At 38.1% G+C, this 17029-nt stretch overlaps 1 protein-coding gene across 3 annotated transcripts in view; it reads left to right on the top strand.

The window, feature by feature from the left end:
- Nucleotides 1-17029, top strand: part of CTXN3 (cortexin 3) — a 49476-nt gene that overhangs the window by 11956 nt on the left and 20491 nt on the right. The window lies entirely within an intron of this gene.

The raw sequence follows: 17029 nt of genomic DNA, 5'->3' as shown, positions 1-17029 counted from the left end.
TAAACAAACATGTATGTTACATATGTTCCGTGTTCACTTTGGGGTGGAGACAACACTAAAATGTAGTAGAATTAGGCTGTATACATCAAAAAGTGAAATAGAGGACACAGATGTACCTTGTGAGTGGCATCTATGGGTTGGCCAGAACCAGTCTGTGGTTGGCGGTCCCTTATCAGAAAGGAATGCTGGTCAGTGGCTGTGTCCAAATCATGAAAGGGGAAAGGAGTTCAGTAGTGGTGTCAGGTGGTTGGTTGAACTTAGAGGAGGAGCGAGTCTTCCATTCTTTGTTTTCTAGGGCTGCTTTCTGTTTAACTTTGAGAGAAAAAAAAGTCTAATGGTAGTTATCAAGGAAGGGGATGTGTAATGAGGCTTGACCAACCTCCCACCCCTTCATGCCTAGGAAACTTAGTTGTAAGTTTTTCTGGGGTTTCCTTGGCCAATGGGGTTTGTTCAGTTGCTTGGAAAGTTTAGGATTTTATTTTTATTTCACGAGTGTATTCTATCCAATACTGGGAATACTGAAGCATCATATTTAAGAGCATAGAAACTGGAGCCATGAAGCCTAGATTCTACAATCTCCCAGTTATGTGACCTTCGGCACATTATTAATCTGAGACCTGGTTTTCTCATTTGTAAAATATGCAGAGTAATCACAGGTACCTCACAGGGATTTGAAAGGATGAAGTATGATAATGCATGTTCTTTGTACACTGAATGGCTGGTAGTGAATATTCAATAAATGTCAGCTATTACTGAGCTGCTTTCAGCATTAGAAGTATGTCTGTTCTGATTAAATTTAAAATGGAAATTTGGCAGATAAAAGACAGAAGTTCAAACCCAAATCTTTCCAGCATGTTATTTTTTTGTTAATGATATTAACAGGATTAGAATGACTTTCTATTCATCCAGACAAGCTCACAGACAACCCACTGACACTGTGAACTTGGATGTTGTGGAATGCTAATCATCCCTAACAATGTCAGTGTCAGAGCAAAGCACCAGCTGGAGGAAATTTAATCAAGGACACATCTTCTGCATTTTTATGTTACATTTTATGTACATTTGATGTAATGATGTAACTGTTTTGCATGGAAAAATCTTGCAACCATAGAATATTCATGAAGGTGGCTTCTATATTTCTCATGCTTTATCTCCTGGTCTTGTTCATTCTTCTGTCACACATACACAGTATACTTTAAAAATCATTTATTGGTTGATTTACTGGTGATTGTAAAGCTCAGTTGGTGAGAAATATTACTGATCTTGAATTTACTGAGTAAACAGGAAAAAGAAACATGTGGAAAATGAGTTGGAGAAGTAGCAAATAAAGAAAAATAAAGAACACTAATAGAAAATGACAAGTAGAAGAGAAAAGGCATAGTAAATGAAAATATGGAAAATAAGGCAAGCCATATGGAAAATGAGCATTTGTTTGCTGTGAAAAATTAGTGCATAAGTGACTCAAAGATAAGAGCTTATGAGAATTTCTAATGACTATCACCAGTATGTATATTTCATCCTGTCTCCCTTAGCTAATTTCTTTAAGAAAAAGAGGGCTATTGTTAATTAACGACACTAAAAGGAAGTGAAAGTTTAGGTTGTAGTTACCTTAAACATTTGCCATGAATCTCAAATAGTTACTGTTTACAAGCACTGACTTAATTTCAGTTTGCTGACTCTGCTTCCTGGATACTGGAATCTGAAAAGGGCAACTCATTGAGCAATAAATTGATTATCAGGGTTCCCAGGTAAATAAGGGAGCTCACTGCTTAGAAGACTCTCTGCCATGGATGAGATTCAGCTTTTCCATCTGTACATAGCAGAAATAATATATGTTCTTCCATCATATCTGAGCAGTTAATAAGTCAATGATTGTATCTGGCCAATGAGATAGAAGTGAGCCATTCGTACTTAGTACTTTAAGGCAGCACTTTTCAAATGTATTCCACAACACAATGAGGAGGCCAGGGAAGGGACAGTTATGAGAGTTGAGACCACCAGACCCCAGACGAGAGATATTCTAACCATACTGACAACAACAGGCTTAGGCGAATTCTTGTGTATAAATTCCTGAGTCCTTAGATATTCCAATCAGACTACTTTGAAAAGTCTGAACAGCCTAAGAAAAAGACCTAAAGTCACTGACATCACAATTTTCCAGTAAACGGGCTACCCAGATTACATTACAGTGAAGCTTAAAGTCAACCAGCCTTATATACGTATTTAGAGTTTCTAATCGGGGAAGACCCCAAGATGGAAGATAAAAACCAGAACAGAGAGGAAAAAAACAACTTGGCAAGAAAATAAAAGCTACTGACGAAGAAGATATCTTCCAACACCTATTATGAATATCCCAAAGAGTTTCGGAAGACACTGCATCCCTGAACCGAGAACAAGACGAGAACAAGACAGAAAACAGGTCTAAGGAGAATAATAAACTTAGAAAACAGTATAGAAAATCTAATATATAATAATAGAAGTTCAAAAAGAGCAAGAACACAGAAAATTGAAGATAGGAAATCATCAAGAAGATAATTGAAGGCATTTTCCCAAGAGTAAAGGTCATGAGTTTCCAGATTGAAAGGGTCCACAGGAGGCCTCGACAATGAATGGAAATAGGCCTGTCTATGGCACATCATTGTGAAATTTCAAAACTGGGTACAAAGGGGAGATTCTCAAAGCTTCCAGATGGAAAATCAAGTCACATACAAAGCACTAAAAATCAAATGAACTCTGCAAGCTAGTGGAATTGAGAATTCCTTTAAAGTTCAGGAATAATATTATTTCCTATGTAGAATTCAATATAGAGGTAAAAGATCAACCAAATGGGAGGATAGAACACAGATACTGTTATCAAACATGTAAGGCATTCTTTTCCAGAGCACTGTTGGAAGATGTGATCCACTGAAAGTGAGAGAGCAAATCAAGAAGGAGAAAAACATGGAACACAGGAACCAGGAAGTCAAACACACAGAAGAGAGGAAAAAGAAAACCCCTAGGATGATAACAAGCAGGAATTTCAATAAGACTGCTCTGCTGCAACCATAAAGGGCAGACTGTGCACAGTGTTAGCTGGAAAATTTGCAGCCAAGGACAGCGCAGGGTCCTTTCTCTCTTGCCAGCCTTTGCTTCATAGTGAAGAGACAGGTATAGTAGAAGTCAAAGAAACCACTGCATTTATTGATGACATCCATATAACGGTGTATGACTGAGAATGAATGATGAGATATTTAAAGTATGGTTTCTACATTTCTATTTCTCTATCTTGTATTACTGAGGTTTGGGTATCCTTCTGGCAGTGAGTTGGTCACTACTTTTTTTAAGAGGTCACAATAATTATGCATCATGGAAATGGACACTCTCAGCAGGATATCTGGAAGGCTGGGGTCCCCCACCCCAGATGGAGTAGTGGGCAAGAGCAGGTCCTTGTTATGTAGAGACAAGGTCTGCTCAGCTTTCCTTAGTGGGCAAAATAGGCTTCTTATGATATAAGACAAGATCTGTTGCTCAGTTTTCCTTGAAGAAATCCCTTGCTCTTGTATAAGAGAAATGTGCTGAAGAACACAGGACTTTTGTTTTCACAATGCAGCAACTAAGCGATTTGTGTATGAATTTGTGATTCTCAGTTTGATCCCTGGAGATTGCCTGATGGAGCCATTCCTCACATGGGCTACTCTAAGAGCATGCCCCTACATATATAAATCTTCTTAAGACCTAGAATTTAGCAATTTTGTCATAGAAATATGCAGTTATTAGATTGTTTTAGAATTTTAAAAATATAAATTAATGCGACTTAGTTTAACTAAGGACAGTTGTTTAGAATATGTAAGTATCTGGAATGATATTAGTATTGATTAATATCTTTGAGAATATCATAGACAAGATATTGTTATTTCTTCCTGTGCTAGCATGTCAGGAGGACAAGTGGTTGCCCCATCAGGGGCACTGACTCTCAGTAAGTGGAACATGCCTCCATCCCATCCCAAGTGGGTGTCTTTTCTTCTCAGTCAATATTAATAATACATGCTCTCAAGACAATTTCAACCTTACTGCCAAATTTAATCCTTTCAATTTATTAAAGTATTCTGTTCTTAGTTTTGGTATTGGGATTAAATGAACAAAATAATGATAAGTAATGGAAATTTATGCAATGAAAATAATTTCCTTTGCTTATGTTTATAAAAGTTACTAATGAAGTTCAAAACAATTTTTGCTTTATTAGAAAATTGTTTCATATTTATTTTCAGAGGACTGAGAAAGATCAGAAATATTTCAGTTGCATTTTCTGAATTGATTGCTTTTGTAGAGAACTTGCATTTTCCCTATGACAGAGTAATTCCCGTTTTATTTTTATGTCTCAAATCCTAATACGAGATTTAAAAGACACATTTCTTAGCTGATATCTTTTGTGGTTTATCTTGAAGAAAACATTTGTCATGGATGATTCTGTATCATCTATTTGGTTTGTCTAGAAAACATATCCCCTAATCCTTTATTTACTTGAAAATAAACAATGTGGACAAGACTATTATGATGCTATCGGCTCTCAGAGAGGAGCTTTACAAGCATGTGAATTAAAATATATATCTCACTTTGGTTTTAAAGGCGTTAAGAGTTATTAATGCAGCCTGCTTTACATTCACTCAACAAAATTCCTCCTTTATGTGCAACTCAGTAATTTTAACATCATTTTGTATTCCCAGAGTTTCTGAATATTAGTTTTGAGTCTTACATTGTAAATGAAATTTTAAAAAGTCACATGGTTAGTTATGTCATGAGTAGTCATAAACCTGAGGTGTGCAAAGTAAGCACAACTTAAAACATTTTTCACTTCTGAACTTGGATAGAATGGCTTCTGTTTCCATTCTGCCTAATAGAAAATTACCTATTTACTTCTAAGTAATCTGTGTCACTTAGAGATTTATCCTCAGTCTGTTTTGGGTAAAATCTCAGTGAACCCTAGGGTTTTTCTTTGTCTCTTTCTTCTTCTTCTCCTCCAGGGTTAAGCAGTGTTCAGTGGTGGGACTGATCCGGAAAGGCGGGAGTGTTTTTCTGAGTGGGGTGTGTGTCTGTGTGAGTGGGGTGTGTGTGTGTTTGTGTGAGTGGGATGTGTGTCTGTGTGAGTGGCGTGTGTGTCTGTGTGAATGGGGTGTGTGTCTGTGTGACTGGGGTGTGTGTCTGTGTGAGTGAGGTATGTGTCTGTGTGAGTGGGCTGTGTGTCTGTGTGACTGGGGTGTGTGTCTGCGTGTCTGTGTGAGTGAGGTATGTGTCTGTGTGAGTGGGCTGTGTATCTGTGTGTCTGTGTGCGTGAGTGGGGTGTCTGTCTGTGTGAGTGGGCTGTGTGTCTGTGTGAGTGGGGTGTGTGTCTGTGTGCCTGTATGCGTGAGTGGGGTGTGTGCCTGTGTGTGAGTGGGGTGTGTGTCTGTGTGTCTGTGTGTGTGAGGTGTGCTTTTGTGTGTGTGTCTGAGTGTCTGCATGTCTGTCTTTGTGTGCACACCCAGGCAACAAAGCATCGCTGCTTACTGCATGACTCTGGTGTTAGCAGTGCCCCAGGCCTGGGACTGGATTTTAAAGAAAGAGTTGATGAAATGCTATATTTGGAATATAAATTGTAAATCTAACAAAAAAACTCAAGAAGTCAGGTGGTTGAGAAGATTTCAAGTTCCTGATTACTCTTTAGTCAGGAAATTTTGGGTGAGTTATGTAGAGAAGCTGAATGTCCTTATCAATTTCAAGATAAGATGGTTTGCATAATCAGGCCATATATATTTGCATATCAATACACATTATATCTCTATTATTTGAACTCATGTTGGTTTTCTTTGTATCTCTAAATATGTTAGAAATTTCGTAAGATTATATATGTGTGTGCATATATCACACACCCACAAAAGCCACTAATAATATCTATTCTAACATTTTAACTCCTATCAAAGACATTTAGGTGAACTATGTTTTTGGAATATAATTTGTCTAAAAAAAACTTTTGTGAGATTTCTGCAAATACTACTTTCACATCCTAATCACAGGCATGAAATCCATAACTGAAGTGTTATACTATTCCCACTTCTCATGCATGTCTGAACACCTGCACCCACTCCTGTCAGAGGTGGTTCTGATAGAAGCAGTAATGTACATGGCATTGCTTTGGGCCCTCGTCTGCCCCTGGTAGCCCACCTCTCCTCAGGCTTACCTCAGGTCATTGAGTATTCATGTATAGATACACGAGTACATCTCTGTGATTTTCTGTACTGTAGTGTGAGTGCCGATGAAGAAAGAGAAACGAAAGGACAAGAAAACCCTGAATAACTCCACCACATTGCCAGTGTGCAGTCAGCTGCAGTGGAAAATTCCCTGAGGAGCTGTCGCCTCATCTTCTAGTCTAAGCCCAGCGTTCCAGTGTCAAGAGGTGACACACTCTACCCTGTGGTCCAACACCTCAGGTTCTGAGGGTTCCTTCTCAGGTTTTACACAAGGGAGAAAGGGAACACTATTAACACTTTCCTGCCCTTATGGGCCTTTTAAAGATCAAAATCAGGGAGACAGCAGGCCTGCAAGGATGCCTTATGGTAACAGAGAATCTCCCCTTCCCATCCTGTTGGAATCTAAACACTTCAGAAATAACATAAGTCCTCTTCCAAATGACAATTTTGCCTTCCTAATGTGAAAATATAAGTCATTAGTGCTCTATGTAAAAGAGACTTTTTCTAGCCCCATCTTAAAAAACTAAAAGTTGATTTGTTACTAAAAGAATGTGTATTTTGGAGTTTAACGATCCTTTCAATCTTGTGAACCTAATCACTTCAATCTTGATAGCACATCGAGAGTAATAACACAAACTAGTTAACAGGGCTTCTGTAAGAAGTAACTGACAGAATTATATATAAGGAGGCCGGACCCCTTTACCCCAGGAAAATGTGAGCTAAGCCTGAACAAAGGATGCCCCATCCCACTGCCACTGCCCCCTCAGTCTGGTGACGGACCTAGGAATGAAAGTGGATATGTTAAAGCTTTCACTCTTTTTCTTTTCGATATCCACGAGCTTGTCTGTTGATCCACAAATGCATCCACTGACAGAGAACAAGCCTGAACGGATAAAAGTATCCTAAGAACGGTTGGGCGCGGTGGCTCACGCCCGCAATCCCAGCACTTTGGGAGGCCGAGGCCGGCAGATGACGAGGTCAGGAGATCAAGACCATCCTGGCTAACACGGTGAAACCCCGTCTCTACTAAAAATACAAAACATTAGCCGGGCATGGTGGCAGGCGCCTGTAGTCCCAGCTACTTGGGAGGCTGAGGCAGAAGAATTGCTTGAACCTGGGAGGCAGAGGTTGCAGTGAGCGGAGATCGCGCCACTGCACTCCAGCCCTGGAGACAGAGCGAGACTGCATCTCCGAAAAAAAAAAAAAGTACTCACTTCGGCAGCACATATACTAAAATAAATAAATAAATAAATAAATAAATAAATAAATAAATAAATAAAGTCTCCTAAGATTTAGGCACAAAGTGAAAATTTGTTTCTGGGCAGATTTCAGCATTGCATCATTGTGCAGAAAGGCTCAATCTTCTTCGTTGCTCTGCAGCCAATAAATTGTTTTGTATCCTTACTTAGAGAGAGACACAAAATGGTTTTGTATCCTTACTTAGAGAGAGAGAGAGAGACTTATAAGTCCTTCAGTTTTAGTACCTTCAGCTATAAAGTGATTACTAAAATAATTGCCTTCTAAATGAATCTGTAAAATAAATGAAGACATTGTAAACCGTAAGTAGTGAATTCCAGTAGAAACAGCTACTCTAATCAGAAAAGTCAGTGACTGTAATTAAAAACGTGAGGAACCATCCCTTTAAAATATTGTGGATATACATATGAAATATACTTATGGTAATGATATCACTTTTTCTGAAGACATTTCTAAATCTTTCCTTAAAGCTTAGATCTACATAAATACATGTTTATGCCACTGGCAAAAAATAAAGAGGAATTCTTATTACTTGCATCCAGGGAAAACTAAATACATTTATGAATTAGGATTCATTTAAATGTCTATTTTTACTGCTAATCATTTTTTTAATGAAAAATATTTTGCCTTCATTAAAATTTTGAATGCTCAGAGGAATTTAATACAATGATCAAAGTTCAGTTAGTACTCTGAAATATTTATACCTGTAATAAAGGCAAATGGCTTTGCTTACCCTGAAAATTGCTCTTTTAACCAGAGGAATATAGATTAAACACTGATTTTTGAATTTGCTAACTACTTTTGCTTAATATGGCCATTGCCCATTGTTTTGTCTTCAGCTGCAGCACATATTTAAGAAACATTTGCTTATGTGTTTATTAAAGACCACATGCAGAAACGTGTACTAAGACTAGTTGTAATATGAGCCAATTGAAATGCACTTTTGCAGCTAGTGACCTATTAATGGTAAACTGTTGATACAAGAAAAAATTTTAAATTTAAGTTTTGATATTGGAAGTATAAGTGGGTAAAAATTCACAAATTGACTAATTATGCTCACAAATCCATGTATATAGATCAAGCATATGTCCAACTTGAGGAAATTCAGAGATATAGTATTATTATGTAAATGTAGACCAGAGAGTTCTCATGTATAATTATTATGTGGAGGCCCTTGATAATCATAATCTTAAAATTTTGCTGCATATATTATTTGCCATAAACATTTTTCATTTACAATCTGTACAGATAGTCATTACTATCAAGACTATTATATACAGGTTGCATATCCCTTATCTAAAATGTGTGGGACCAGAATTTGGGATGCTTTTCAGATTTTGGAATATTTGCATATACATAATGAGATGTCTTGGGAATGGGAACAAAGTCTAAAGACGAAATTCGTTTATGTTTTATATACGTTTTATACGCAGTCTGAAGGTCATTTTATTTTTCCCTTGGGAACACTGAATAAGCTGTGTTTTGTGTACCTGTCTTTTGACTGTGACCTGTCACATGAGGACAGGTGTAAAAGTTTCATGGTGCCATGTCTGTGCTCAAAAACTTTTGAATTTTGGAGCCATTTAGATTCTGGATTTTCAGGTTAGCAATGCTTAACCTGTATTGAGTACTTCTCTGAGCTGGGCTATTTAGGTTTGGCAAGGAGAAGAATGCTTAGGTGGTTATATATGATAGCCTTGATGAAGCTCCAAAGTTGAAAAATTTCTCCCTCTTCGGCCTGAAATTTCAGCTCTGATGTAAATTCATTTCTCACATTCTGATTTTCTTTAATATAATCCTGATTAAAGTACAGAATTTCAGAGAAAGCGATATGTTCTCACTAATATCCTTTAACATCATCGTATTTATCACAACTCTTTCTTAGCAGTTGAGAGAAGAATCCCGGGGAATAGAATGTAAGTTGGTAAGTTCTGATGCAGGGAAATACAAAAGGCTCTTTCAGAAGTTAGCGTGTGAGCTGACAATACAAAGGCTCAGCCCTGAAGACAATGTCTAAGGACAACTCTGAGACACGAAATAAGTTAAATTCAGTCCCTGCTCTACACCGAATTTCAATTTAATACATAAAAGTTGTTGACATGCTATATATTTAACAGGTAAGTTGAATTAATAAGTATTCATGTTATATCATTAAAGGGGATACACTCTACTCCGGTAGATATCTGTAGTATACATCTGGTCTCTATAGCTAGAGAGAGAGAGAGAGAGACAGAGAGAGAGTACATGGTAGATACCTGTAGTAAGTACACTAACAATAATAAGAATATGTACTTAGAGCAGACAGATTTGAAGAGAAATCCCCACATTTTTTCAGGGCTAGTGAGTAACCCTTTAGGGTAGATGTGTTGTTGGAGGAGCTGTTTACAGAGAGAAAATAGAAGAGTTTAGCTTAGGGAAGGGGAAAGGAGAGCTCACTTTGTTGAGAGGGCAGGAATTGAGCCTATATTGTGCCAAGCAAAAAGCCACAGGTGCAAAACTGCTCTTGAATGACATCAACCATACTACATTTATATTTCACTCCAATTTGTAGACTAGAGGAGAATTCCAGGACCAAGCTTTTTCATTGATCGGCTTTTTATGGATCATCTCCATTTCTTGCCTTTCCTACAGCATATTTCCTCTATGCTTTCGTTAATTACCAGTGCAAAGGGAGGAAAAAACTCTACACATTTTTTACAAACTTCTCCGTCTGAAACGACCTAAGCATTGTTCTGATACATTTTGGGGAATGTGGGATGCTACTCAAAATTTATTCCAACCTGGTGATTCTAAGATTTTTTTCTACTGGGACATAAGTAGTGTAGAGTTTATATCTCTTTGGTGTTGCCCAGGTTTTGGAGACGTTGAGACTTGTAGCTAAGCACTCACTGTGTTAATAAATTCTAGTTCCTATGATGCGATTTTTTTTAAGTACGTAAATCTGAAGGTGAAATAATTTGGTTTTATACCTTGGAGCTCTACTAGGGATCTCACTATCCATTTAGAAACGATGTGTCCATGGTGATGAGGGTAGTAGCAAGTAGGAAACTTTCCGAACTGGCAGTGAGCCCATATCTCTCCTGGGCACCAGAGAAACTCAGTACAAGTTATCAGTAGAGTTCAGTGTGGTTAAAGTAGTCCAACTGGGGCCCAGCAGCACCCTGCAACTCTGAAGGAATCTCTTTTTCTTAAGGGTTTTCCTAGGTTCAGAAAGATGTAGCTTTATTTGAATTACTCTGAAAAAGTTTAACACTAGGGCTAGCATCAAAATCCACAAACAAGCATGAGATCTTTTCTTTCTGTTTGGATTTATTTTCTCTCTCTTTTCCATGCAGAATGATAATAGGAGAAGCAGTTAGTTCCATTAACAATCATGGCTTATATCCTGTCTTTTCAGCTCTGATGCTAATCACAGCAAAGCAGCAGCCTCTTGAAGCACTGCTGAGCAATCCATGTTCAACTGTGACCCGAATTTTAAAAGTAAAAAATAAAGGCAATGTTTCCAAATAGCTTATCAAGAAATGTTTTTACAAGCAGTATAGTACAACTCTTAAGGGTTGTATAGTGTACAACTCTTATATAGTATATGTACAGTATAGCAACTCTTAAGGTTATGACATTTCAATTATTTATTTCCCTATTCTTTCTCCTTCCTTGTATTGGTTTGCAAGTTCCTGTGACCCCTTAGCATTCTTATAAATTACTGATATTTGAAGCATCTGATTATCACTCATTTAGATGAGGAACATATGATTGATGTCCTCAAAGAATATAGAGTCATCATCTGTTTTTCTATGGCCTGTAAACTGTGGATGGTTTTACATTTTTAAATGTTGGAGGAAAAAAGCCAAAAGAAGAATAATATTTATGACACAGGAAAATTAAATGAAATACAAATTTCAGGGTCCAGAAATGAATTTTTATGGGAATGCAGTCATACTCACTTGTTCATGCCTAATCTATGGCTGTATTCATACTGCAACAGAGTTAAGTGGTAAGTACCAAGACCAACTGGCCTGCGAAGCCCTTTACAGGAAAATTTTGCTGGCTCTTGAATTAGAATATAAAAAGGTAAAAGTTTAAATGTCGATGTGAAGAGAGTGTTGCCCTAATTAACTGCAGTTACATTTTCCACAATCAATTGTTAGTGCTTAATATTTTGAAGACATCTCATACTTGTGGAGTTCTTTTCCATCAATAGTATTTAATTATAACAACTAATGCAAGCTAAGGTGACTCCACAATTACAGTGAGTCAGAAGGAAATGGCTTTTCCCACAGTGAATGAAGCTTAAGAAGAAAATGGAATTCATAGAAGAGGAAAAGATTGCTTTATACCTAAAATCTTCCACTTAGTTTCAATCAACATATATGCATTGCTAATAGAATTAGAGCATTTTCTACAGTCCCTGGTGGGGGCTTGGCAGATTTCTGGCTGAATAACAGTCTGCGTCTTGGCTTTCAAATATAAAATAATGATGGGGAGGGAGGAAATGCTTCCCAAGATTCCTCCACATAACAGACTCCCAAATTCTCAGTGTCTTCCCCTTTGCCTGCTTAGTCATTTTAGGTTCTTATCTTTGAGGCTGAGGAGACTTTCAATGCTTAATCCCAATGCATGCCATTTTTATTCATGAGATCCTATCATCATTTGGTGGGAGTACAGAATTTATTTTATTTTATTATTTATTTATTTATTTTGAGACAGAGTCTCACTCTGTTGCCCAAGCTAGGGGTCAGTGACTCACGGCAACATCTATCTCCCGGGTTCCAGTGATTCTTCTGCCTCAGCCTCTCAACTAGCTGGGACTACAGGTGCCCGCCATCATGCCTAGCTAATTTTTGTATTTTCAATAGAGACAGGGTTTCACCGTGTTGGCCAGGCTAGTCTCAAACTCCTGACCCCAAATGGTCCACCCACCTCAGCCTCCCAAAGAGCTGGAATTAGAGGCGTGAGCCACTGAGCCCGGCTCTGGAGTACAGAATTTTGGATGGATATTTTCCATGATCTACTTTCTCTGTAAAGTTTCTGAATGTCCTGTCTACTGGCTAATGTCTCAAAAAAGAAAATAAAGAGGGAAGAAAGCACTTGCTTTTAAGAATGATGATCCTGATTCTTCACTTTTCTAGCTAACTCAGTATAGACTTGCCCAAATGTAAGGTATAGGGAGAGGTACCAGCAGGGAAAACGAGTCCTCGATTAGAATAGAAAAATCATCTCATTCCAAATGAATTCTGTAGTGCTCACAATCCAATGGTATCACATAGGTCCAAATATTTATGCAAGGCCTGCTATATGCCCTAATCCTTTCTGGACTTCTGGGCGAGTATAAGTCTCCTCATTGATATTAAACTAGGAATCTAGCACATACGTGAAATGTTGCTCATTAAACAAAATTGTGCCTCTGTGAAGAATCTAAACTTGGGCAATTCTGCTGACATACAGTTGACAATAATTTAATAGTGACTTGTTTATTATTGCACAATGATATCTGTTAACTCAGGAATTGAAATGAGGAAATTTCTGTTCATAACAAGAAATAATAGAGGATAAACAAGTAGTCTCTAGAATCTAGCTGCCTCCATCTGAATCTTCTGTTGATAATTTTCTACCTGTGTGATGCTGGGAAAGTCATATAGTCAGTCTTTATCTAAGCTTCCTTAGCTGCAAAGTTATAAACATCAGTATCTAATACATTTATAAGGACTAAATAAATCATAGCATCTAAAGCACCTTAAGGATGTTTGGCATATAAATGAAAATCCAATAAAAAATAACAACAATATACATGCATGATCTAGAAGATAGCTCAGTATCTGCGCAGTGTTCCAGTTCCAATTTGAGCATAGGGAATAGTTTTTAACTATATTTGTGTTTAAATTTACTGGAGTTATGATGAAATGAAAAAACTATAATTTATCATGGGAAGATGTGTGCAATCCGCACAATCCAAAGAAAAAAGATAAAAGTAATATTTATCATTACATAATAGTCTATATGATAGCCTAGATTTCTGTGCACCAGAAACTGTTTCAGGCTCTTTTATATAAATTTAACGTACTTAATCTCTACAACTCTGGGGATAGGTAAGTACTGTTATTATCCTCATTTTACATATATAAGAGTACAGGTAAGATGAGAAGAACAATGCAGTGATTCAAATTGCTTTATGTCTTACGTTGCTGCTAACTATGAACTCTCGGGCTACCATTAGAATCTCATTAATCTCATTCTTTTATATGTCTATAATCTAGTTGTTTAATTTTTTAGCAAAATTTCTGCTATGAGTTATTTATATTAAGATTTTGCTGATTGTATATTCCAGGGAGGGTCATTTTGAGACAGGGCCACGCTGATTGAGGAATAGACCTCAGTGGATGAGTGGTTTCTGGAGGTCATTAAGAGATGTGTCAGCAAACTGGACAAGCCAGCACAAATGACAATTGCTAACAATAGAAGTACTTTTGAAATTACATTATGGTTGAATATGACCAAATCCAAAGTGGTAGAGACGCTTGAATACATAGGTACTTAATCAATCATTTAAAATGAAATCCTAGTAGCAAAAACTCACCTAGCAAAGCATCACAAGAAACTCCACTGGAAACACTGATGAAGGCTTCACAGTTTCTAATTACACCCTGAAATGACTCTTTATTTAGGTCCTCACAAAATATGCTTCTGTTTGCAATGCATCAGATTTGTTTTCATTATATAAATAGCAACCTTCGAAAGGAAAAGACCCAGTGCTATCACCAGCCACTATATTTGAATTGTACCAATTACTCAAATCATGGTGGATGTGAATTAGCTCTCTTTGTGTTTATGAAAACATGCTTGTAGAATTGAAGTTTTCTTTCACACTATTTATCAGTAAGAAGAAAGCTCAAGCATTTTAGAGTAACGGTATAATTCCCTATGATTGGCCAACAGACAACATTGAGCTATTTTGATACTCAAATGATTGTAGAAACTATTTCTGGATATTTGATATTTTCAATTTAAATGGTAGGATTGTGTATAAAAATTGATACTGTGCTTCATCCACGGCAGATGTGATTCTCTCTTCTACCTCCCACCCCGACCCCTACCCTCCAGAGGGTACTGAGCAAACATTAGAGCTGAGTAGAAGTTCCTGCAAAATGAAAATACGCCTCGCCCATTCACACCATGTTTCAGAGCCTTCACCCCTCAGGTTTCAACAACTGACTTCTAACTCTGCGGGTGCTACCCCCATTTCCTTCTGTCTTTGACAGAAGTAGACTGTAAGGCAATACTGCAAGATATTTTACTAAAAAGTGTCCATGGGAGCTCAAGAAATCAGTCGCATCTTCCAGATGAAAATTCCCTCCTGATATTCCTCTCGACACCCTGGTGGATCTATTCTTTGCTGACAAGGTGGGGTTCTTAAAAGGCTTGCACTTGCTCCCGTAATCCTGAAGGACAGGCTGAGTATTTTGGAAAGCTCAGCCACGCACGGGAAGAGAGTGATAATATTTTCCTGTGGACATTTTATAGATGGAATCATACAATTTTCGGTCTAGTTAGGGTGTTCTTATTTTAACAACTGGAGAAAGTGAGACCCATGAGCTGACTTGCTTAGGGTAACTTTGCCCCATGGCCAGTGTAAGAATGCAGATCTCTAGGATCCTTGCACCAACTTTGCATCCCATAGGTCACAACCAAAGGGCCCAGGAGTGTTCAAGCAACTCTCAATCCTCTTTTCTCAGTAGGAGATTGCAGCATCTTGAATGATTTACATCCAAAATTGTATGAATTTTTTTTTTTTTTTTTTTTGCATATTGCAGTGTGTTTGCATTCTAGTTGTAGTGCAGCTCGAGACTCAAAAATATTCTTCCTGAAATAAAGGAACTCAATATCCTTAAAGTAGCAAAGCACTGATTGCCTTATTTGTTGATGCCTCCTGCAGTGCAACATCACTGAGAGGGAGTGTGGAGCTGTCTTTTGGTTCCACACTAATTAGAGTACAGTTTTGAGATATGATTTTATAATGGAAAACATAAACATGGAAAATATTGACAAAAATTTCTTCTTTAAATCAAGTGGTAATGATTTTTAGACTTTTAAGTGAGACAGTTTATCCTAACCTCCAACCAGTCTCTGACCCAGTGCTATGCTGCGTTTGGAACCACCAGTAATGCAACATTTTAACTCAAGAGAAAATTCAACTGTGTAAGGGGTGGGAGTGGATAGCAAGGGCCTGAGGGGTCTCAACTGTCCACTTGTTGAGTTAGTGCTCTTGCCACACGGTGGCCAATTTGAGACTCATGTTAGTCTGAAAACTCTTTAAATCCATGCAAGAATGTGAACAGGCTAGTCTTTTTTGGAGAACACTGACCTTAGGTGTGGGGTTTTGGGTTGGTTTATTTGTCTATTGTTTTTTTGTGAGGAGCTTTCTCTGTCTGCTCTCAGGAAGGCACCAGGCTTGTGTTGTCCTCAGAGAAGAATGAAGAAGCAGAAACATTAAGCAATGTTTACACCTTGTGGGGTCCCCAGTAGTCTAACACTCACACCTCATTAGAAATGTTTCTGCTTTTTAAAAGTCTTTGTTCTACGTGCGTCCAACAAAGGGGTTAGTGGAGATCAGGGTGGCTAGAAGAAAGATTTCAGAAGCACTATCCAGTCAGAAGAAAGCAACAAAACAATAAAAGATGGCACATGAGAAACAGAAAAGACAAACAGAAACAGTCTCTGATTAGCAATCTATTTTTGAATATTGAAGTAGGTCAGAAGTACGAAAAAGAGCCACCTAAATATGTTTTCTCTAAGGATCTCAGACCCAAAGAATGGTTGCCTGATTATGGAGATCAAGCTCCCTCCCTACCACCTGCCTTTCATGCTCACCCAGGCCACACTTACTCTTCATCTGCTGGAACGCTTCTGCAGACCAGAGAGACAATTCTCAGACTCCAAATCTGATGCAGTCTCTTTCAAGATCCACATCCACCGTCTCCACTCACTGAGAAAAGAATGTCATTGCTCTTCCAGAGGTCCCTATCAAACTTTGAGTTACGTTGAGACCTACCATGGTTCTTTCATTTTATATTTGTTTTCCATGATGCAGTCTCCAGAGGTCCGGAGGACATACACCCTTCGTTCTTTCTTTTAGACACTGTAGAAGAGTGAGAAGTGGGCAAAAATGTTTTCAATGTGATGTTTGTGTTCCTGAGTAAATAATTTAACCTCCTCACATCTTGTCTATGTGGCTATAAAATTACCATGATAATATTTGTGTCCTGGGATGGTATGGTTCCTGTGAGGTACTGGCTGTAATAACTGATCCATTAGGGATGGAGCCAGGACACGGGAGTACATCTGGAAGTGTCAGACTGTGCCCTTGCCCATTAGGAAAGATCTAGAGTTCTGGAGTGGCATGAGAAGAGCAACATGCCAAACAGACAACTGTGTTGTGGTGAGCTAGAAAGGAGACAAAACGTAATCCGAAACAGGACCCAGTAGACCAGAGGCTAATGAAACCAGGTAAACTAAGGCACCACAAGGCAACATGAGGCTAGAAGCAACGAGAAGGCAAGGAGGCTGAAGCAGGA

Source organism: Piliocolobus tephrosceles, chromosome 4, assembly GCF_002776525.5.
Source record: "Piliocolobus tephrosceles isolate RC106 chromosome 4, ASM277652v3, whole genome shotgun sequence".
Lineage (NCBI taxonomy): Eukaryota > Metazoa > Chordata > Mammalia > Primates > Cercopithecidae > Piliocolobus > Piliocolobus tephrosceles.
The sequence above is the reverse complement of the archived record's forward strand: the minus strand, read 5'-3'. Positions and strand labels throughout refer to the sequence as shown.